The sequence below is a fragment of the Meleagris gallopavo genome, chromosome 3 (assembly GCF_000146605.3).
Source record: "Meleagris gallopavo isolate NT-WF06-2002-E0010 breed Aviagen turkey brand Nicholas breeding stock chromosome 3, Turkey_5.1, whole genome shotgun sequence".
NCBI classification, from domain to species: Eukaryota; Metazoa; Chordata; class Aves; order Galliformes; family Phasianidae; genus Meleagris; species Meleagris gallopavo.
The window spans coordinates 21817477-21842182 of NC_015013.2; the positions used below are offsets into that span (position 1 = coordinate 21817477).

Sequence of the window (24706 nt, forward strand, 5' to 3'; positions counted from 1 at the left end):
ATCTTCTTCCCAAGCCCACCAACTGCAGATATTTCAATAGCTTTTTACTAGTTTTAGAACAAGTAATGGAAATGCTAAGGAACATCATCACATCTACAAAATTTCATGCTTCATGAAGATCAAATTTGTGTTCATGAGATAAAGCTTCATTTCCAGGCCTTATTCCACTGGAATAATAATAATAATAATAATAATAATTGTAACTCACCAAGTACATGTCAGGTCATCAGATGGTATAGATTTGCACAAATCTACTGAAATTGACTGGAACTTCAACCGAAAATAGAGGCCCTCTAAATTTGCATTGTATGGCAAGTGAAGGAAAATGTCCAAGTTACACTGTCATTTTATGTTTGTCTCTTATCAATATCTGTACTGTCATGGGCATTGGAGGCTTAAGACTTTTTTCTGTAGTTGCTTATTATAACACTGCATGAATGATGAACAAACTTCTGCCTGGATAAAATAATACGCTAAATAAAGCCATGCTAACACTATCAATAACTTGAATCACTATATGTTATTTCAGAAGCTTCTGGGATCCCGAACCATTTACATTTTGGCTCTTAAATTTCTTATTATATAACAACTCAAAGCCCTACCTGCAGGAGCAATTGCCCTTTGATGCTTATTTGAAATAAACAGAAAGGTCAATCACACACAGCTTTAGGCACTAAAGTCATCAGGACATTTTGAGAGCTTTTTGTTGTAATCCAGCCTTTAGGCAACAGGTGATCTTCTAGCTCATGCTTTTTCAATTTCTCTAAACAGGATTTTCTTCCTACAACCTTCCAGGTAAATTCTTAAATTCCTTCCTGAAAAATTATCACCTTCTGTATATGGCACTGACTCAGTAAGTATGCAGTGGTTTATTTTTCTGAACTATTCTTATCCTTTTGTAGAGTGCCATTGCTTCTCTGTAGCTTCCCTAAGGGCAAAAAGCAACCGCTGTGCCATAGAGGTCCTTGTACACTGCACTATGTCCTGTTGTTTTCATACTTTCCATTGCTTCTTTTCTGTCACCAATGTAGGGTATGACTTGACACGGTGACATGTGTTTGAGGGATCACATCAGACAGTCATCCTTCTCTTGCCAAGGTTGCACCTGCTCATAGAAAAGACCCAATGCGTGTTTGTAGTTACAGCATCTGTCTCAATTTGACAATATCTGCATGTATCCAGGAATGGGGATGGAATTGGGAATACACCCAAATGTGCACACTCATTGTCAATCACATTTATGTTCCCCTCCTCTGTTTGCAGTTTTCATAGAAAGCATTGTTATCAAAATTCTCATGTCCTGTATACACATTCACTTCATTAAGACAAAACAACCTTTTTTCTTTTTTTTTTCCAGTGTCACCAGCTCAGAACACATAGAGAAGTCCACTTCTCTTCTGTGCAATATAATTTTCCCATTTTGAACTACAGTACCCGTGCTCTCTGACTTGTTTCATAATTAGAATAAATAATAATAGTAAAATAATTTCAAAATAATTTAAAATGGGAATTAAAAATAATTTAGTAATTATTTTACTGCAATGACACCAGTTGCTTCTCTTTAAATCCTTAACTGCAGGCAAGCAAATTTCAAACTCCTTGCCAAAATCATATTTGGCTTTGACAAATTTTGAAGCCATGGCAGGAGGATAAAAATCTAACTAGACCTTGGCTCAAAAGCTCTGTTAATTAGAGCTTTAGACGATCACATCTGTCCCTGTTTCTTTCTCTGCTCTGTAAGGCATCTGAAGTGCAGCAGAGCAAAGCAAATTCCAATGAGACAGCCACAGCCCAGAAAAAGCTGCTGGTAGTATCTGCAATATTTACACAGTCAACCAGGAATAGTACTTTTTCTAAACGTCTGAACTGGTCAAGCCTCATAAGATTGTCACTAATGTGCTCTTTCTCCAGGTTATTCATGCTCAGTGAATGTTTGGATACCTCACACTAACTCAAATATTCACCAACAGCGTCAAGATGATGGATTTAGGCCTCCATGGACTCTTGAATTGTCCAGTGCTCAGGTTATGTCTCCTGTCACAAAGGCCATATGAGAAGCTAGTGTGCTCATTTGCTTGAATGAGTCCAGATGGATGGGAGAACTCCTAAGTCGCGTTCCTCTTACTAGCTGTGTGATACTTCACTGGCCTGGAGTGTGTGTGTGTGAATATCTTTAGCAGTGTGAGCACACTTCTACTGTGTGTAAAAACTGTGGGCATTTCCATCAAGAAGAACGGTCTTTGTTTTCTTAAACTGCTTTAAGAGGTGAGAAATTGGTGCTATCCAATGAATTCCTAATGTATCAGCTGCACCAATTGCTAGTGCTATCTGAATCACATTCTTTCCCTCATTTATTTTGCTGGGGGCTCCTAGAACTGGCTTCAGAACATTACAGCAACCTGTAATCTTGCAGGGGAAAAGAATTTGAGCTTTCTTTCATCACAAAGAAAATGCTGTGCTTGTGATTAGGTCCTAGTCACAACCTCAGGAGATGTGCTCTGAACATTATTATTGCACATTCCTCAGTAATCCTGTTTTCCTGGTTAGCATTAATATAGGGAAAAAAATGGGCTAATTATGGTCTTCGACTGAAAGACTCAAAAAGGCAGGTTGGGACTATGGAGAGCTAGAGACTGTCCCTGTTACGGCTTTGCAAGTACAGGGTCTGATGGACCTGGGGGACAGAAATAGGGTGCTGGGCTGTGGGAAGTGTGTAGGTGCAGCCCCAAAGAATGGACAGAGACAGTCAGACCGGTGCTGCCCTCAGGGCAATAAGGAAAAGTCCTATACTAAGTGTAGGAGACCTACAGCCTAACCTGAACCTTTATTTAGAAGTGCTTGGGGCACACATCCCAACCCCTTTTTAATTCAGTACACTGTAGAGTAGCCTGACCAACTTACTAGGAACAGCATTTACCTCATCAGGGACTGAGTATATTAGTGCAGTAAGACTCTTTCACTGTATACCATTGACTGTTCACTGTATACCATTGATGCTGCCTATTTTTGAGAGTAATGCTGCATATAATATTCATGTAATTTCAGCTGCAAGGTTTTCTAAAAATAGTCTTTGTCAAAAAATCATTCTCAGTACTCATTTGCAATTTCAATAGTTAAAATCCCACCAGTCAGGTGATAGAACTCAGATCCCAACTGAGTAAGTTAGTGTAAGTTTCACATGAATAGTATTTAATTTCACTGTAGGTCCTAGATTATTTCTGTGGTATTCTAGGCTCTCTTACCCATTAGCTAGTCTTGAGATTTTAAGCTTCCAGGCTTTGTTCTGGGCTTTTTTGGAGATGTCAACCCATGACTGTGCTCCATGGCCTCTCATTCTTTTTTAGTCCCGCACTGTCATCTTTAGCAGCTTCCTGCTTGCCAAGATATTGTCGCAACTGCTGGTTTCTGCCTCAGTGCAGTCCACAGCTTGAGTGCTTCTGATTCCTGCCCCCTTGCACGCACCATTTCTGTGAAGAACAGATGTTTGTTTTTTTTCAGTTTATGGTCATACTTAGGCAAAGCAGCCATTCAGCTTACTGTCTTATTCTACTTACCCCAAGAGCGGCCAAATGCGGATGCCTGAAAAAGAGTTAAAAGCCCAAGGAAGGCTTGCAGTAAAACATTAAATATCAACCAAGTAACTATTAGTTTGCAACCTAGAGACTGTTGCAATGAGAGAACTGTTATTTTTGTGTTTAAGAATCCACAAAGGACTTCTCTTCCATAAAATATGGATTTCCAATTTTCAATCCCATATGCAGTTTTAGCATCTGCAACATCCTGCAGCACAGAGTGCCACAGCTTCATATTACATTTTCTGAAGCATTGTCTCCCTTAGTTTTGTTCTTGCCACCTAATAGCTTAATCCAATGTTATTTGATTTGCGTACTGGAAAAGGAAGTGAATAGTTCCTTGCTTAATTTGTGCTCTCATGCCTAGGCAGATATTGGTCATTGCGAATTCTAGGTTGGCTGAAATATTCCTATGCTTTTCTGCAGTAACATCCACAGTAGTAGCATACTTGTACCAAAATGGCCTGCAACTTCTAGACTAGTTATAGTGACAGAAAGAAGAAATCTGGAATTTTATACAAATACTTCAGAAGTTCTCTTTGAAAGACCTAAAGTTTTTCTGGCTTCATGCAAAGACAGTTTAAGCAATAACGTGTGTGCCTTGTTCTTATCTGCCTTTCCTTTTATTCTTCTTTGGGAAGAAAGTGGTAGGAAATTGTCACAAACCGGTATCAGGGTGTTGGAGGTTACTGAGATAGATATGGAACTGTAAACCCTAGAATACAATGAACAAGATCACTAATATACACATCAACTGTCTGATTCACCTTCCCTTACAGCCAGTGCTTAAGAGTAGGCTGGTGAAGGACACCTGAATGTTACACTGCACACCTTGATCACTGCTCACTAATCCAGTCAGATGCCCTTGTTTGGAGCCCATTCTTTTCTTAGTAATCATCCAGCCTGGCAATTAAGTTGGGGTGCATTCTGCAATAGAAGAATGTATAATGTAATGAAGATGGAGAGAGGTGTAAAAGTACGTTTTAAAGAGGTAATTCTGAAAAAACTGTGCTTCAGGCAACCCACTTAACTACAAGTAGATATGTTTCCCACCTGCAGAGACCTAGCAGTAGGCAAAATTTCTAGATGAGAATTCTATTTTCCCTTTCCTGAAGAACAAGCCAGAAACTTCATTCCTTTATTTAATAATCCACGATATTACCCTTGCCAGACTTATATATCTTACATTTTTGCTGACTGATTTTTTTTTCCTTATTCCTCAATTTGCTTTTCACCGTACATGACACAATGGCATCATCGTTTCTTAAGACCGTTCATCTGGCAGTCTGTCAACACCAGATCTGCTCAACAGATTTGGCTGATTATAGGCAATCATTTCAGAAGCAGCACAGCGCTAAATTAGATGTTCCCATTCCCAGGACAAATTGAAGCTCTCAGTGAAGCCATACTCTTGCACTCTGCCCACAAAAAGGCTTGGTACCCGACTAAGTGTGAAAACTTCTTATAATATATATATATATATATATATGATGTCTATCTGATATAAGATATATATATATATATGACTGTTTTATTTAAAATGGAATTATTTGAAATCTAGTGAAAACTCAGCAAACACACATTCTTACCATTGTACATGGAAATGGTCTTAGGTATTTTAGACACATCTAGCAAGTACTGAGCAATTTAAGTTTGATCTTTTCTGTTATGCTTGTCAGATAAGAATCTTCCAAAGAGCTTACTATTTCTACAGCCTTCCAACTCACAAAAGAGATCATACACTTCCCTTGAATTTAGGGGACATAAATTTGTCACTCAAAACAAATAACAGATAAAAAGTGCCACGAGCTTATTAACAAACATCACGCAATATTTAAGGGAAGACCTTTCCCAAATCAATGGTTGAATGTAAGGCAATCTAAAGTAACAAGTGATATCCTAATGTTTTAGAAGTCACCGTTCCTTCAGACAGAAAAAAAGTTCCTTGAGAATTCATACAGAAATGATTTTAATTGGTGAGCTGGAGTTCAAACTGATACTGATGCCCCTGTGGCCTGATGGGAACCAAACAATCCTCTTTCCTTTTGGATGTGTAGAAGACATTAATCAACAACTTCAGAGAGTTTTAGATCCCCTGAATCCTTCATACTAATCTATGACATATGAAATGTGATTTCTTACTGCTACTGTAGGCTCTAGCATGGCTAGCTCTTCCAGCCTTTATGAATCAACATGTCTAAGACATCTAAATAGATCAAACAGCACAGAATCACGCTGCCTGTTGGCAGTGCTTCAGTAAGCTCACAGTTCATTTCCAAGTTGACTAAACCTAATTAATGCACATTTCAAGATAAAACATCAGTAAGGATGTGTTGGAAACTCAGAATACGCAAACAGCTTCATAAGGAACTCACTGATAATTGGAATTTTAGATGGTAACTCTGACTTGCAGAGTCAGGGTAGTAAATATTCTCTTGGAGATTAAGAATTTACTGAAAAGACATTTAGGGCTTTTCATGGTCTAAATAATGAAAAATATGAGCAGATGGAGAACCCTTTGCCTTCCGAGCAAAATTAATGTCATCTAAATGCCTGTTCTTCTCAGACAGCTCCATGTCCTGAGAGATCCCCTGGTTATTATTCTGCAATTTTATTTCAGAAAAATAAATGAGTTCTTAAAATACTTTTAGGTAGCAAAGGGGACAACAAATGTGAGGTGGGAAGTCATACAGGGTGCAACTTCTCATACTCAGATCTTTCTTCTTCTTTGGCTTGTGAATCCTGTATGACAAAGCAAGCTGATCTCAGAGAATGAGTGTTTTGCCCTTCACTGTCATATAACTGGCACTGACAATGATATAATTCTTCATAATAAAAGTATTGATAATATCACTGATAATATTGTAGTTAGGCAATCTCAGCCCCTCAGCGGAGGTTACATAAGGAAGAACTTCAGTGTAGCTCATGGGCTTACAAGTAAATTCATCTTCCATGGATCTCTCCAAATTTTGTCATCTAAAAGACTGTTCATAAATACCTAATACAAATGAATGAATCAGATGGAAGTGTTATAATGCCAAAAAAAGGTATACGTTATTGGAGGTTGAGTGGCACAGAGATCCATTCCCACTTCAGGAACCCAGTGTGGTGTTGTTTCATGGTGTATCCCCCCAGTTTGTTCTGATCAAACATTCTCCCATCTTTTATCACATGGCATCATTGAAGTACATATTTTACAGCTGCAGAGCTGAAGAAATTGCCGAAGTCCTTTGACCTCAACAAAGCAGTACCAGTTTATGCCAGAATGAAAATGTCTCTCTTAGAGCAAAGCGAATTTTTCACCTAAAGCCAAGGTTAGGCTTCACACGCACTTTATTTCTTCATAACTGTGACTGAATATTTCATCATTATTTTAGATTCTGAGTAACAAGTAGTGATGGGGTTACATAAAGACAGCATGGAAAAGAATTCTATTGCAAACTGGGTTATTTGCAGTTTTTACTTTACACAAAACCTACAAGAAAAACTAATGGATTTATTAAGGCTTATTGTAGTGAGTAGACAATACTTGGTTTCCCTGCTTTGAAATGAAATAAAACAAAACTACTTGATCTTAGGTACAACCAGTTGCATCTTAGAGTATGTTGATAGATGACATTCAAGGGAATTCTTATTCAATATTTGTAAGCTTGAAAATAACAAAACTCCCAGCAGCTGCTTAGTCCTTCTGAAGCTCTATAGTTTGTGTGTTGCAAGAACCAGGGAGAATCACTGCTCTACTTGCCAGGAGCCCACTGGTTGAGACCCTCCAACAATCACTACACTGCTGAAAAACAAAGAATCTCTCTTGTTTTCTGCAGCTCAGAAGCAAATCTAAAATTCCAGGATGCACCATGTTCTAGAATGAACACGAATAACTGAGTAAAGTTGAAAGGTTCCTTTATCAAGCCATGCCAAATCAATATGGTATATAAACATGCACTAACTCTCAAGAAAAACAACATGCAAAGGGCTTGATGGCTTTGTCTGTATCAGTATGTACTGCAGACGAATAGGATTCTTCTTACAGCTCTCAGAGAAGCAGGACTATCTATCTATGTCCACTCTGGGTACAAAAATATTATGCACAGGAAATACCTGACCATGTCATTAATTTTAGTAAGTTAACCATTGATATCTTAAAAGACTACCTATTAGAGAACGGGGAGGGGGGGAAAAAAAAGCTCTGTGTAATTCTGGTATACAACTCTAACGGCAGACCCAAAGCCATATTGACATTCCTTTTGGCTGTGGCAGAAGGCTTCTATCCTGAGCAGCAGATAAAATGTTATGTCCTGGCCCTGTGAGAGTTGGAGAGAGATCTGTTACCAAAATGGAAGGTCAAAACGTGAACTACTGGTGTGTTTTCCATGAATTATTGACTGAGATATTTTTTTTTTTTCCAGTAACAGGGTAAATGCTTCCAGAAAAAAGAACAGACACAGCAAAAGACTGGAAGTATTACTTTCTTTCTATGTGCTAGAAGAAGTGCGGGTGAAAGAGCACCATTTTATTGTTTATTTTAAGGACTGAAGCTTTTTATACAAAGCGAGATCCATTATCACCGCAGTCACAGACCATATCAAAATAGGAGCCAATAGGAAATATATCCTTTTGCCATTTTAGATTACAAATCAATAATTCCAACACTGTATTTAATTTGTATGTACTAACACACACACTTAGAGCTCAATAAATTTCTTTCCATCTGTATCTATGCTGAGTGCATTTCCTGTTCCAGTTTTATTCCTAATTGTCTTCTTTGCACAAAAGAAAACTGTCAATCAGTATACATTACCAAGTACACATCAGGACCTGCTGCACTGAGTCATCCTACAGCATTCACCATAAACTGAGGGCACCTACTCCTGGCAGCCACTTTTAGTATCAGACAAGACCCACTGTCTTTTTGCTCATCACTTTTCACAGTCACAGAATGATTGAGGGACCTCTGGAAGTCACCTGATCCAACTCCCTGCTCAAGCTCCTGCAAACAAGAGGAGGGGTGGAAAAAAGATAAATTGGAAATTGCATGGGTTTGGTTTGGTTGGGTTTGGTTGGGTTTGGTTTGGATTGCTGGTGGGTAAGATTTTTTATCAAAACAATAGTTATCCTGCTCTTGATTTATGAAAAAAATGTGAAAAAAAGCTAAGTATTCTGATTACTTGATAAATGTAATCTCCATGGGCAGACTTTTTCCCATCTGATTAACAAGATGAGAGTAGCCAAGGCTTGTCTGTTTACCAAGCTATAACCAAAGCACATGGAGCAATGGGTTTTACTTGAAATAGCGACTTCACAGTGCATGATGATAATTTAAAACCTTGTAATTGATAGCTGCTGCTGAATCTCTGTGATATGAATGCTAAAAGCTTTTTCTTGAAACATAAATATTAGCTTCTAAATTTTGGGTATTTTGATGTTCTTTTCCATTACTGCCTTGAGCTTTTTTTTATGAAAAAAAAAAAGGATTAATTTTATATTTTATTAAGGTAGTATAAAGCTAGATGCACCTTTGCCCATATTAAAGTATTCATACTAAGATATTAAGTGACAACATTTCAGTATAAAATCAAAGCATATGATTTTTTTCCAAATATTTTTTAACTTCAAGCAAAACTAATTTAATGAAACAACGTTTTTCATACAAATGTTCCTTCATAAAAGAAAGTATTGACAAGCTCTACGTATTGACAGATAATTCAAGCTAGATAGATTGTTTGCTAGATTGAACGTTGGATCCATTGACCTTCAAATCTATCACGTTTTGCAACCTATATTCAATTGCCTTACAGCAACACACATTCCTTTATTCTCTGTCAAGCAAATACCTGATACTGCGTGCACTATTGTCAAACAAAAGAATGGTTCTTTCCCTGGAGTATGCCATGCAGGTGGGAGGGGAGGAGAGAAGTAAAGGTTATTTTAATTTAGTTCTCAGCTCTCTCAGACAGGTTGCTCAGCTCCTCATAAATTCATCACCATGCAGCTCAGCTATTCCTAGTATGCTGCCTTCAGAAATTTATTATTTATGGGTGCAGTCATAGAGTAACTCAAACGTCTGCAACAATTTCACAACAGAGATTCAAGGGGAATATTACACTATCTTTACATATTCTAGTAGTATTTTCTTAAGCTGATGGAATGATTAAAATTAAACACACTGTAGAGGCTGCACCTCTATGTTTGAAAAATATTTCTCAGTTTAATTATCCATCTAAACCAGAGTGCTCTAAGGTCTGACACAGCCTTTGTGATTGTTACTGCCACTGCGGCGAGAGCGTATTGGGAAACGAGGATAGCTATTGAAGGAGGCAAAGACAAACAGCATGATGAGCAGGAAAAAGTTAATAGCTAAAACAGAACTGGTATGCTACATCCCATTCAACACCTCCCCAAAACAAAGTACTATTGGATTACATTTTCTCAGCCAGGGTATTCATCTGAAATTCTAGAGCCATCTAGACAGGATTAAATAGGATAAGAGCGTTCCCCATGATAATAAACATTAAATCCAGTGACGGAATGAGAGACAGAGGGTGATCCTGTTTGTGCGCGCGCACAGGCGTGCGTCCCACTGTGTGACATGGCCTCCATAGGCCCAAGCGATTCACCTGCACTTCTGGCACAGCCTGTAGTTCTGCATGCGTACAGTCACACACATAAAACATTTATCTTTGTGGAGCAGAGCAATGCTGTGAGTTTGGAGTAATAGTAACGATCGTGTTCAAGCAACTCCCTAATAAAGTTCAGATGTGGTTTCAAGATGGAACAGAAGTGCAGGACACGCATGCGCAAGTGCACACATGCATTCACACCAAGTACACTGTGGGTTATTTACGTTATGCCTGGTATTGATTATTACCAGATGCTAGGAGAAGGCTATTGCTGACAGATTATCCATATGGATCTGCTTTATTTTACCCTGAGTTATAGGTTTGCAGTTCTCCCTCCTTCCTTTCTGGCTCAGATTCCTGTGATACGCTAAGAGGAAAAAAATGTAAACTGACGAGAATGAGCACATTTCCATCATAATCCTCCCAGTGCTCCACGCGGGGATCGAGCTATCTTTCTTTAGTTCCGGCACCGCTTCCTAAAGCCACAGCCAGTGCCATAAGAGAGAGATTTTGTTACAGACCAACGCACAAAAAGTGTTTTAATACTAATGAGACTTGCAGACAATAGATCCTAACTGAAGAAGCTTCATTTAGGATTCTGCTTTTCACACAGCTATTTCAGCCAGTCTCATACAACATACCCACTAAAAACACAGAGATTGAAGTTGTCAAGGCGTCATTCTATTCTGCAAACTGGAAGCCCTCAGCGGTGTTTTGAGCTTCAAAGCCTTGGCTCTGGAGGCTTTCTAAATAGCTGCTCTTCCTACAAGAGTCAGATATAGCAGGAGCTGCAGACTATTAAAGCAACAAAGGAAAGCACCGTCCCCACCCAGCTGTGACCTTCTGAGACTTGTGCATTATGCATTAGGCGGCTGGAGTGTAAATGGATACTTCAGAAAGGTTTAAGGGAAAAAAAATGTTTAATTGCCAAAAAAAAAAAAAAGCATTTGGGACTTTCTGCTAAAAGTGGTTTTGAAACAATGTATTTTTTGCGTAGTTTAACCTTTAATTTCTGTTATTTTGATTTGCAGCCTCCTCCATCCCACATCCAAGGACAGGGGGGCAGAAAGCCTTCCATTGCTCATGGGATTTATTTATATATATGCACCATTATAGCTATCTAACCTTTCCACTTTTCAAATCCATCACTTCTGCCTACTTCTGAACAAGCTGTCATAGATTCCTGAGTGTCCTCTAGATCCACAAAAGGATCCTAAAATTTAGCACAGACATTAAAGATATAGAGCAGCAGCAGAATGAAAAGGGAAAAACGAACTAGGAAATCAGCACCACAAAGCAACATAAACCATGTTTCATTGTGCTATTCATGTCTCCTGAGGGTTACAGGCAGATTCCAGCCTCTCTGACACTAAAAGGCATGATTCCCTCCTTTCAGTTCTCAAGTCAAGAACTGTGACAGCTAAAGCACATGACCGGTCAGTTTGGACCCTCAGTTCCGTGACTCTTGCTGCGCAATCTTAGGCAAGTTTTGAAAAAACATCCATTTTCTTTCCCTAAAAGAGGAATAAACATTAATTCACATAGGAAGCTGCAAGGGAAAATTGTAAAGCATTTTCGAACTTGTAGCTGAAAGCCGTGTCTCATCTAATCTTTCTCTGTCTGGACACAATTCTAAAACCACAAAGAAGCTGAGAAGGTTGCAACCAATCTGCTAAACTGTTCTTGACTGAAAATTTCATTGTCTGCTGGAACAAATGGCAAAAGCCCTGTTGATTTGAACACAGTTAGGATTTCACCCCACTAAACAAAATCCCAGATGAAAGTCATGCACTTCAAATACTTGCGCACTGCAGCCATGTATTTTCAGTTTCACAAGGGTGTTTTGTAACCCAGGCATGATGGCTGCACTACAAAGATTACTAAACAGAATGTTAGTGTTCACTGAAACCTGTACAAAATAAAGCCTATACGAAATAAATATTTTGTCTGGTCACAAAATAATTCAATTTTGTAAATAAAGCTATATTCGACCTCGAGGGCTGCACGAGCAAGGAAGTTGTTTTCCATTATCATTTATGACAAAAGCTAACAGCTTAACCCTCTGCAACACATGCAATTGATGGCCAAAGACAAGCTTTCGAAAACACACGGCTGTCTGTGGCATTTCCGTTTCCCCAGACAACGGGTAAAAAATGTTCAATTTATTATTATGCTGTCACATCACCTACCAAGCCTGTGACAAATCCAGTGTGGGAAACTGTAGGTCTCAAATGCCAGCCCTCCACATTATCAGATAAACCACACTGCTTTTGTTGATGCTGCTCCGACGTTAGATAAGACAGGAAGACAAGTTAGGGGAAAAAAAAGCATTATTTTACTACAAGAGAATTAAGGTTACAGACGCCTTCATGAAGGTGAATAACAAAGTGAGTGCTTCTCTTAACAATGGAAGCTCTGTCTGAGATGACCTCTGTGCACAGATCCAGTGCTTCCACCTCTGGGGAGAAACAAGCTGACATCCTGGTGATTCAATGTTAAGCAATTGCTCAGAGTGACACTACAGTTCATTATTGGAGGGTGTTGGCCCTTATTTTTAAATGGTGCCCCCTGCAGCCAGGCTGGCAAAAGCTTGGGAAGAGGCACAGCTGAACTCAGATCCTTTACTGCCTGCCTAAGGAGAGTGCATTTATGCATTACTGCAGGGTTTGTGGACTGGAACAGTCAGTGCACAGCAAGATCGACAGGCAAATCCAAATATTTACCCTGAAAAACCAAATCCAGGAACTTTCATTTCTACATTGCTTTCACCAAATCAGAAAATGAAAGCTACCTTTGATGCATAGCTTTGCTCGTAAGCTGCCTCTCTGCATTTACACTCCAAGTTTAAGGCATACTTAACCAATACGTTTATTCTTTAAATAATTGGAAAATCAGAGTGGGATTTGCTACTACAGGCAGAGTAATTTGCCTGCTTGAGATGCTTCATGCAGTGTACCACATCAGTGCTCAAAATACAGCAGTGATGATGAATCCCCTGAGTGCAGTCTGAATGAACTCAGTAGCTGTGCTAGGTTTCTTCACTTGGTTCTTCCTTATCAGGAAAAAGTAATAGCACTTCTGCCATCAAGCAAACACACCACTTCTATGACCATGTGCGTGCAGAATTATGTCATGCAATTGTGAGGGCCCTTACATGAAACTATGAAATTTTACCTGGCTTAGTTATATACTGGTTAAATCCAAAGGTGTGCATCTGATTTGTAAAAAAACGTTCTTACGCTGCCTAAAATTCTAGTGTAGTGTTCTGACATGCCTGTGACTACAGCCTGCAATTAAATGACCCTGGGACCCTTCGCAGATGCTGCTAGGCAGTGACACCTGATCTGTTTGTGCATCCTGCATTACCTCAATTTTCAACCCAATGTACAGAAAGAGACCTAAATCGAAGTTCTGGGCAATAGCCACTTCAACCGCCTCGTTTTAATCCATTGCCACAAATCTGCTGGATACCATAGAAGCAGCTGTATTGTCCAAAGGTGCTTTAGTCAGCACAGCTCATTTCACACATTGAACCACTGTAAACTATGCTAGTCATAGCACTTTTTTTGCTAGTATAACTGCGATTCCATTAGTAGGGTTTTATCAGAAAAGTCATCCAGCAAAGCTATTTGTAAAGCCAGGTCTTTCATTAGGAATGAAACTGCTAACAAGTCTGACATTTAAATTACCATTAGTCACCAGCTGAGTTATCTTGCTGAAATGAATGGGCTGTTTGCACCTCACAGAACTACTGCTGCAAGCTCTTTGCACTGTGCCCCATGATTCAGGTTTCTGGGGTTTTCTTTGCAATCAGAACTCATAAAAACATTACTATTGTCAGAGTTCAGAGGAGCAAGCTCTAGCTACAAAATGGTTCCTGATATGATCTGCTACCACTTCCACGCCTACTCCAGGCATTTATCTCCAATAGCCTGGAAAATTCCCTAAATTCCCAAGCTCCTGCTCAGCCCAGGAAAATGCGGAGATTACACTGGGAGAAAGAACAATCTCATGGTCAACGTTCAAGTTCTCCTACATGACTTTGGGCAAATATTTTCATTGTCTTTTCTGCAATTTCCCCACTCAAGGATCTAAGGGAATAGTCCTCTTCTTTTTACCTTGTTGCTGTCATGGACCGTGCAGCCCTCTGCAAATATGTCAAGAGTCAAAATCAGACCCTTTAGCTTTCAAGTGTTTTCAGAAAGAAGAAAAAAAAAAACAAAAAAACAGCCTCACGAATGCTGATCAAGAGCCTGTGAGTAAAAAGACTGTAAAGCACAGTAAGTGAGCTCATTCTGGATGTTGCTGTACCGGTTTTCTATCTTTTTGGCTGAAAATGCCAGCTATAGAAATCCTGACATGTCAGTCAAAGGCCACATGATTGAAAAGGCCATGCGGCATGTTTACGCTTGGAGCAGAAAGGTACCGTGGCAGCTCCTGAGAAGGGAGCAATTGCAAGCCTGCAAAAAAAACAAGCTGCATGCTGAAAGAAAGACATTTGATCGTGCAAGAATCATAGCCCTGAATCATTCACTAGGGGCAGCTCTCAGCTGTATTCAAGTAACATGATAGTTTTTCTGCTTTTCAAAAATCAGGGCAGCTTGATTTGTCTTGAGTTAAACCGGTTCACATGTCTGATCTACACGTGATCTCACATAACTGTTTACTAGGATGTCCATTTTGTAGAAAATAAAATGCAAAAGAAATATACATAACTTAAAAATACCACAGGCTTGGTGATTATTTTTTTTTAAAGCCACAGGATTCCTGGCTAATCAAAACCATGTTTTCTTTGGACTTACTTGTTAACGTGCTAGAGGATGAATTACAGTGGAGAGGTGTTTTTAGACTCTGAAAAGACCTTCAAAACTCAGATGTTTGTAAATAAATGTGGGCAGCGGGAGAGGGCTCTTATTTCCCCACACGAAAGGAAAAGAAGCACAGGAAGAGGTGTGACCTTTGTCTTCTGCAGACAATAACTCAGCACAGAATTATAGTCCTATCTCATGTGCTTCATGCAAATAAATAATAATGCATATGAATCAAGATACTCCGGCCCAAATTCTTTTCTGCTTGCTTTCATCAGATGCAGTGTGCTCAGCTGAAGTCTGAGTAATGCTGCATAATTGATGGCTATTCATGTCCCCAAGCATCACAGCTTGGTAAGAAACACCACTCACAGCAGCGGGGAAGAAAGATTCTGGCTAAATAAATGGGACCAGAACTAGAAGGCAGGCTCTAAAACTGGTTATTTCTAATGTATGTTTCAGATATCCATTCACTTGCTCTAAAGATGCACAGAAATATGCATGTGTTTAAGACAGCTGGCTCTTAGTGCCACTGAGCATTTCTGAGGCTGCATTTTTACAGCTTAAGGTTACTATGCTACTTGGAAAGTATTTACAAGAACAAAACAAACAAAACTCAATATTTTCATTTCTGCCTTTTGTTTTATGGGATGATGCAAGAATTCTTGAAGGATATAGGTGAAGGTGTCAGGAAGCATTTTCCCAAGGAATTTCACTTCAACATTATTTTTGAGAATTATGAGAGCTGGAGACTATAGAAACATGTACACAAAGGCCCAGCATAGGGCAAAATAAACTAGAAATACAGAAAACACATCAGGCTTGGTGCAAGGTTTCAAGGAAAAGAGAACAATGATAAGTTCTATGCTTTGGGTTCATCATAGCTACAATAGCTATTAGTTGAGATTCACACAAATGTGACCAGACAACATTTGGCTTTTCACCTTGAAAGTCTGTTTATAGTCAGATTTAGAGCCAAATAAAGAGGCACTCTTAAACTTGCTTCAAGTGCTTACTTCTCAGACTACCCACAGTTTATGAAGAATTGGGATTACACGCCGCAGCTCATGAGTATCAAAGAAAAGAAAAACTACTGTAATTTTTCATTTCTTTCAAACCTCTTGTATGGGAACTGCTGAATCATGGCCTGAACCTCTCATTGACCACCTGAGGCGAGCAATGAGTCAGCCACGGGAGCACAGGTGAAGGCAATTCACCTGTGCTGCAGGAAGGGGTGGAGCCTGGCTCCACCTCTCCTAGACCCGTTTAAGAGCTGACTGCCAGTGGGAAAGGATCTCTTCTGGAGATCCACTCTACTGGAGTTTTCTACACAAGCCCAGGATATGGGTGAGTGTCCCTATCATTTCTGTTTCCTGCTTTGGTGTAACAACTATGTAGCCAAACTCTCTGCTATACCATAACTTCTGTATATTCATTAATTGTGCACTTCATTTGTAAATGAAAATGAAAACCAGACTCTTTTTATCACAGGTCTAACCCAGAAGATACCTCTCTCTGAAGTCCTTAATTTCCTACTGTAAATTATTCAAATTAGAAAGCCTTTTTTTTTTGTGAGCAGACTCTGCATTCAAAGAACTTGCTTGTGAGTGAAGTGGATGTGAAAACAAAAGCTAGCACTGGATTTCCAAAGTTCCAGCTTCATGCCTGCTCAAGTTCAGGTCAAACTAACTTATCTTTTCCTTGTTTGGCTACTTTTTTCCAGTGGTAACAGTTCTTACTGATACCCTGCTCATATTGGTGCCCAGTGTACTAAGGATCACCCAAACATAGTTCAGCAGTACAACTTGTTTTAAATGAATAGATCTGCTGGGGCTAGGCAAAGTGGCAAAGGATAGGCTAGTCCTCCCAGTTCAACCTTGTCATTTAGGCCTTGTAATTTGTGCACATTTTAAAGAAACTCAATAATAAACTGATTCAGCATTTGCAGTTGAAGCATTTGCAATTGAGCCTGGAGGCAAGTTATGAGCAACTGACTGGTGAGTTCTTATTCAAAAACATTTACACTCAGATCCTATTGTCCAGGAAAACATTTCAGAGATAGATTCAAAGTACTTAGATCAGAAGTTGCAAGTTGGATGGTAGCCATACTGTTAATCTTCTTCACCCTTGGTGAAGCTGTGCTGGCTGTCTCAGGTCGCTTCCTTGTCTTGAATGTGCCTTAACACTCTTCCAGGAGGATCCACTTCATGATCTTCCCAGGCACTGATGTGAGGCTCGATGACCTGTAGTTCCCCTGGGTATTCTTTTCTCTTCTTCTGGAATATGAGGGTGATTTTTCCCTTCTTCTAGTCACTGGGGACTTTGCCTGACAGCTACAATTTCTTTTGAAGAAGACAACCCTTCTCTTGCAACACAATAACTCCTACATACCATCTGAGAGTCACGGAGCACAGTGCCAACCTTGGCTTGCCTGTTCTACCACACCCACTGTATAGTCTGGTCACCTTCTGATTTCCGTCTATTTGGGCCAAAGAAAGATGGACTGCATGGGTAACATTCTCCTAGCAACAATAGCATCAGAGCAGCTGTGAAGCAGTGTGTCACTTCCATTGGCGCCGATTTTATGAATGCGGCATGCAGGCTTTTGTTCATTGCCTGCAAAAATGCATAGCTAATAGGGGTGGCTATGTTGAAAAATAGTGTTTTGTTGCTGAGAATTTGCTCTGTCAAATAGAGTTTTTGTGCTCTTTGTATCACTTGTAGTTTCCATGAAAATAAATAGGAGACATTACTTTTGGAGCAATCCATACAAAAGCTGTATATAAGAACACTTCTGTTCTTATTTTGTTGCTTCTTCCCTTTTTTTTTTTTTAAACTTTTGCTCTTCAAGTAACTTTCCCTTCCCACACATTCTCTGCCCATCATTCACCACCTACCTTCTTGTAATAATAATAATGGCATTTATGTCTAATTCTCTGAAATCACTGTCTTCATTTATTTCCAATACAGAGCATAAAAATTTAAAAGGCAAAGTTATTTTTACTTATTTTTATTAACATGTGGTTTTATTTCTGTGTTTGTTTCTCAATTCACATGTAAGTACATGTTGTTAATGCTTCTGGAAGTGCGATGGCCTTTTTAAGGAATGCATTTTCTAAATAATTTTAAATCATGCCATGCAGCAAACTGATATGAGGCATCTTCCAAAGGTATAAATTGGCAAAATTTCTTCCAGGGCAATAGATATGCACTGATCTGCTTCTGCTGAAAAAGTAGTGGTAACACTTAAACCTCTTCTGCATCCTTTTTTCCTTCTCTTGACTGCTCTCCTATCCTCCCATCATCACTTTTTTTACACTTAGGACTTACCTTCCCAAAATAAATGATGATATGGATGTGGCTTCAAACGGGAAACAGGGGATAGAGAGAAAGATCATAAAGCAATTAGCTACAGTAACATGAGACCTAGCAGACTGGTGCCTAGCAAGATGCTATGACTAATGCTGTGAGACCGCATCAAGAAGATCAGTTAGCCCAATAGCGAAACGAACACATTGCTACATAAGAAGTAATTCCTTTTGAATTCATATTTTTAAACTTGAAGCTACTGTCAGCGTTTTTGAATTTTCTGCTTTCTTTTTCTCATGATTATTTTTGACAACTCTGTTCCTCCTACTCAGCCCAGTGCAATGCTATAGAAAAGACACTGCATTTAAACCAAGAAAATGAGTAGTTGTGTATTTACTTGTCATTCCAAACCTTTTCCTCCCTCCTCCCTAGGAAGCTCCAGATGTGAGATATTACAAAGAACAAAAGCAGACTATCCACTCTTATAGAAATAAGTAACAAAACTTCTACCCACTCCAGTAAGAGCAGTCTCTGGCCTGATATTAAAGTATTTCTTACTTCACAGCCCTCCCTACAGTTTCTTCCCTGTGCAACATAAGCATCCCAGACCGATCCATTTCATGGAATCATAGAATCGTTAAGGTTGAAAAAGACCACTAAGAGCAGTTAGTCCAACCACTGACCCATCCTCACTTGGCCTGCTATCCTATGTCCCTCAGTATCAGATCTATACATTCTTGAACACCTCCAGGAACCCTAACTCCAATACCTCCCTGGACAGCCTGTTACAATGCCTCACTCCTCTTTCTGAGAAGAATCTTTTCCTAATATCCTGCCAGTACAGCTTAAGTCTGTTCCTTCTAGTCCTATTGCTGTTATTTGGGAAGAGGGGCTGATCCCCAGCTAGCTACAGCCTTCTTTCAGGCAATTGTAGAAAGCTGTGAGGTCTCCCCCAAGCCTCCTCTTTTCCAGACTAGGCAGTTTTTCCTTAGCTGTTTCTTAGAATGGTAAGACAGGCTAAAAGCTATGTTACTTTACAATTGGTCCAACACAAGCCATGTCTATGCCTAGGTAACTACAGTACTACATAATATCTTCTAGGCTCCATTGTTATCTGACATAGCGGTAACTCTCAAAACTCAGTGCAAACTATGAGATTTTGCCCTTGTATGTTTTCTGAAAGCTGGGCCACCAGTCCCTGCGGAGAAGGGATATAGATGGTAAGTGAAGCTCTGCAGGGCTTCAGGCTACATGACTCAGAAACAACCCAAATACAGCAACCATAAGTTAAACATCTTTCATTCTCCACCTCAGAGAACTGCCTTACCTGTGCCTGATACCACATGTTTTATGTCAGCTTTACTGGAAGACAGTCCTGGAAGATAGATCTGTGCCTTCCTATCTGCCTGAGTCTGGAAGAAATTTTTAGCTCCTCTTCTTCCACTTTCCTTTCAGTAATACTACCAAACGTTTTCAAGTCTGCAGATCCAGCAGATGAAAATCACTTAAGGCATTGCTTTAGCTACTGATTATTAGGTTTCTCTTTCCCACAGCTGATAGACTTCTCACATTTTTAACTGCATGAAAAAAACTAGTATACTTATTAAGGAAATGCAGGGATTGAGAAACAAAGAATAAAGATCAACTGCTTTAAGAACAACTGATGAGATCATTCACTTATGAAACAGCAGGCTTGGCAGCAAGGATCAGGTGTCCCCGAACTAGCTCCTGAAGTGTAACCATATCATGTAATTAATATCAGTCCTCAGAGAGGCTAACGTTTCTCTTCAAGTCGCTCTTCCTTCTGCCACCACTGAGAATCCCTGCAGGCCTGAGGCATAGCAGAGCAGAACAACGGGGAGCGCAGCGCTGTGCTATACAGGCTGCATTGTCTGCAGGAGCACGCTGCTGGCTGGTACTGGGAAAGGCTACAAAGAAACTGCTGGAGGGTCACATGGAAAGTAAAATAAAAATTAAAAATAAAAATGCCAGAGCTGTAGCAGTGGATATGCTAGCTATTATAATTTGGCTCGGGAAACAGAGAACTTTCTAGAGCCATTTCCAGCCTTTACAGGAGACGCTGCTCCCTGTTACACAGCAGCAGGGCTGAGCAGGCTAGTCATGCCTGCCCACACTATTCATGGCAATCTGGCCTGGTTTATCCTGAAGGGAGGGGCAAAAAAAAGCATCTCAAGCTGCTCTTCCAAAATAGAGGAAATGCCAACCAAAAACAGCAAAAGTAATTAAAACCTAAGGCCAGCCTAAAAACCATGTTGAAAGTCATACAGCTGCATCCTTCAAAGGCTTGCTTTCTTCTGGAGAGGGGTGGAGAGAAGAGCTTTGATTTAAACACCACCACCACCACCACCACAATGGATCATTTGATCTTTCGGTCCCTCCTGTTTTATTTTAATTAATGTTTCTAAGTACTGATTTAAAGTCAATCCAGCTTTATTAAAGGTTCATTGCAGGATTAAGAGAGATTTGAAACCGAGCCCAAAGCAGTCAGCAGAGGCAAGTTCAAAATGGCCAGTCAGCACATAAAAAGAGTATCATGCTGGTCGTTTTTGGAGCAATCGGCCAATAAAATCAGGCAGCATTTCTAAACACTGCTGCTTTTTTCCTCAGCAATTAAAATCTTTTAAACTCCTAGCTGACAGGCCCTTGTGCCACTTGTGAAACATTCCTTTTTGTCTTCTGAGAGACCTTTTACTCACTATCAGTGCTAAGCAGGATCTTATGCATACATCAAATACACAATCATTACCTGAGCTAAATGCAACAATATATTTGCAAACTAATACCACTGGTTTCCACACTTCTGTTGGTTTTGCAGGCTCAGAAACAATAAGATTTCCTAGTTGAAAGGTGAGCATAAGCTCTAGCATTACATGGGCTGCATATTCCTCTCTACAAGTAGCATGTTCAGGATATAGAAAAAGGAAGGCTTGTGAGGATGGGGATCTTTTTTAAGGCTGTCAGAAGCAGTAGCATTTCTAGCTTATCCTGATAAGTTGAATACAGCCAACAGCCCTTCTTGGTGGTATTAGAGCCATGCCTGGGAATTTGTTAGTGTTTAATATGGATTAGGCACCACAAACTAATTTCACACTGGATTAGAAGAACCAAAAATCTGAGATCCATTATGAAAATGCCTTGTGCTTTGCTTGCTTATTTCCCACTTCATATGAGAGAGCACATCCCACATATCAAACATGTCCCTTCCAGAGGGACTTTTCTCTGAGTCGTATACACTGAATTCTTTAATCTACATCTATATTACTCTTTCTGGTCAGTGATTCCTGCTTCTGCAGGTTTTAGAGAAAACAAGAGAGAGGCACAGCGCAACTACAGTAAGGTATGATACCTTGGAAAACACCATTTTGGAGCATGTCCAGAAAAGGATAACAAAGCTGGTGAACAATCTGGAGCATATGTCTTATGAGGAGCGGCTGAAGGAGCTGAGATAGTTTAGTCTGGAGAAGAAAAGGCTCAAGGAAGACCTTATCGCTCTCTACAATTGCCTGAAAGGAGGTTGTGGTGAGGGGTGGTTTGGTCTTTTCTCCCAGGTATCAGAGATAGGATGAGAGGGAAAGGCCTTGAGTTGTGTTGGGGAAGGTTCAAGTTGGATATTAAGAAAAAACTCATCAGAAAGAGGGTGAGGTATTGCCACAGGCTGCCCAGGGCAGTGGTGGAGTCACCATACCTGGTTAGGTTTGAGAAATATGTAGATATGGTACTGAAGAACATGGGGTAGGGAGTATGGTGTTGATGGTTCAGTGGTTGGACTACATGGTCTTAGTGGTCTTTTTCAGTATTAATGATCATATGATTCTCTCTTTCCACAGCTCCTGCAGTGGACTTTCCTGTGAAATGTCTGGATCTGGTAATGAGAGAGCCAGGTCATCAGTAGGAAGAAGAGAATTTCAGAACCGTATAGGCACTGATGCTGTGACATAGCAGGCCTGGGATCAAGCAGCATGGCTCCTCATTCCTCTGCTTCAATCAGCACAGTTAGTTCTTTCTTCTTCAAATGTAGAATAGCTAACAGCTGCAGACACATTACCATAATTCTCTCCCCTGTGACTGTGCCTACACAGGGTACCAGGGGCTTCCATTGCCAAAGCCAAGCAGTACTTACAGAAAATGCATTTCAATTCTGAGTCCTGCAGGCATGCTCCTGTTACTTTTGTTCACTTAACAAGAAAATAGCGTCAGGCCCAGCTGATGTAAGTCAGCACAGGAGCAATGAACCTAGGGAAACTTTGCCAATTTATCTCAGCGAGGATCTGGCCCGAGGGATTCATAATGGATGGAGATATCGAGTCAAGGAGAGGTTGCAACAGCTCAAAATGTCTGCATTTAGCCCCTGCTTTCACAGTTTAGACAGCTTCTGCCAAATGGTATGGGCAGCTGGACATCTTTTCAAATCCATGTTGAATTCCCTAAAGCTGGACTGGAATTAATTCTGCCCACAGAAGAGATCAATACACTGTGCTGCTTCAGATTCAAATTGTAAAGAACAAGGAAGATGCGGCTGTATTTAAAAAAAAATCAAATAACTGATTATAGAATTTCTAGACTGAAAAAGTGAAGAAAATATACCTGTTTAAACATTCTATTACAGATTATTGTTGATGATGTAAATAAATATTTCTAAGAATTTATAAAATTTTTGCTAATCTTTACTAACATGCCATATTTTAAAACGAGCATATTTTAAATTCCCCTTAATATATTTCATCAGATTAAGGAACTTGGTCCTTAACCATAGAGATAAAAGTTTCCATGTGGTCTCCCAAGACTATAAAACACATTCTGACTTATTTCATGGATGGATCATACCCTAAAAATTCAAAGAACACAACAGCCCCAAAACAAGATTACAAGAATCTCACTTTCTCTCTTTTATTCCTTTTAAATCTTTAGCATGATATCTCTTCTTTTAAACAGAAAAATCTCTAGAAATAAATATGGAAAAATACATTTTTAGTGAAAGAGGCTGAATTTCTCAATCTAATGTGACCACAGTGATATTTTCAGGAAGATAACAACTATTATTTTGAAACTATGTCAGTAAATAAACTGCAGATGTTTCCTGCTAAGAAATAGCTCTCACTAAAATTTTATAGGGTATAGGTATAGGTATACTAATTTTATAGGGTACATATACTTTAATAGGATCCTTATATGGGGTCCTAAGGTCCAAATATGTTTGTCTTACAGAACTTAATACTGTATGTACTGCAGTATTTGTCTGCTATGCAAGAGATTCCTCGGCCTGCCATTGTTGGTGTGTTTTTGAAAGGTAAAATGGTCTAATCATCAGGGAATGAGAAGCAGGGTTACCTGCTTGACAAAGCTTCAAGGACAACACACATGTTCCAAATTAAACTCTAAAAGAAACCCATAATCAAACTGAACATGAGAGTTGCCCAAGGACAGCAGAACGGAAGGCTGCATTGCAGAAACTGATTCTATCAGGAAAGAAAGGAATGGGAAATTATAGAGTGAGTCCACATGGGAAAAAGAAGGCAAACTGATGATGGAAGGGAAAGGTAAGGAATCCAAGTCCATTAGAATGTAAAGAAGGGTGGGTTTCTATTTTTTTTTTCTAATTAACTGTGTAAGTATAAACATTGGGTATCTCCTGCCACAAACTAACCAACCAGCTGTACCTCTGAAGTCTTTCTGCACAATTTAGAAAATTCTTGTGTGAGAAATTACACATCCCATTTACCAAAGTCAGAACAACTCACATGTGTTAATTTATTTCCAAGCTTTGTTGCTAGAAAAGCCTTTTTTGACTGAGAACACATCAGATCTTATTTTGTCTTATTTATTTAATCTAGATGTGCAACTAACAACAGTCTAGACCATAGTCCTAATCTGTGCAATAGTATTAATGTCACAGGATACAAACTCCAGTGATGTAATAACACTGAATCAATGGATTGCATTGCCTAATTAATATAAACATGATATCAAAAGCTTTCTTTCTCATTTTGAGGGACGGCGTGGATCTAATAATATAAGAAGACTAAGAAGACAGGAACTGCAAAAACAGGGAGGACAGGACAAGGAGTTCACAAGCAGCATGGCACAACAGAGAAGGAAGGACTACTGGAGGGGAAGGAAATATTTCAGAATGTCTCTTGACTATTCTTGCTGACTGGATGCACACTGAGTGCAGTCGGCTGTTTGAGCACATTACAGTTAAATTTCCTCCACAAGGAATCTACCCTGTATGTAACAAACAGATCTGCACTGCAAACAAACCATGGTAAGAGGAGATTCGTGGGACAGTCACTTGATAAGTGCTTTCCTGATCCAAACTAAAACATCAGCATGAATGCACTCCTCATCTTCCTGAATAACATCAACAGAGCAAACAGGGAGG

General features: G+C 39.5%; 1 long non-coding RNA gene across 1 annotated transcript in view; it reads right to left on the minus strand.

The window, feature by feature from the left end:
- Positions 1-3247: 3247 nt before the first annotated feature.
- LOC116216442 overlaps positions 3248-24706 on the minus strand; it is a 60682-nt gene continuing 39223 nt past the window's right edge. Inside the window, exon 3 of the long non-coding RNA XR_004159177.1 lies at positions 3248-3467. This is a non-coding gene — a long non-coding RNA (uncharacterized LOC116216442). The remainder of the gene's footprint in view (positions 3468-24706) is intronic.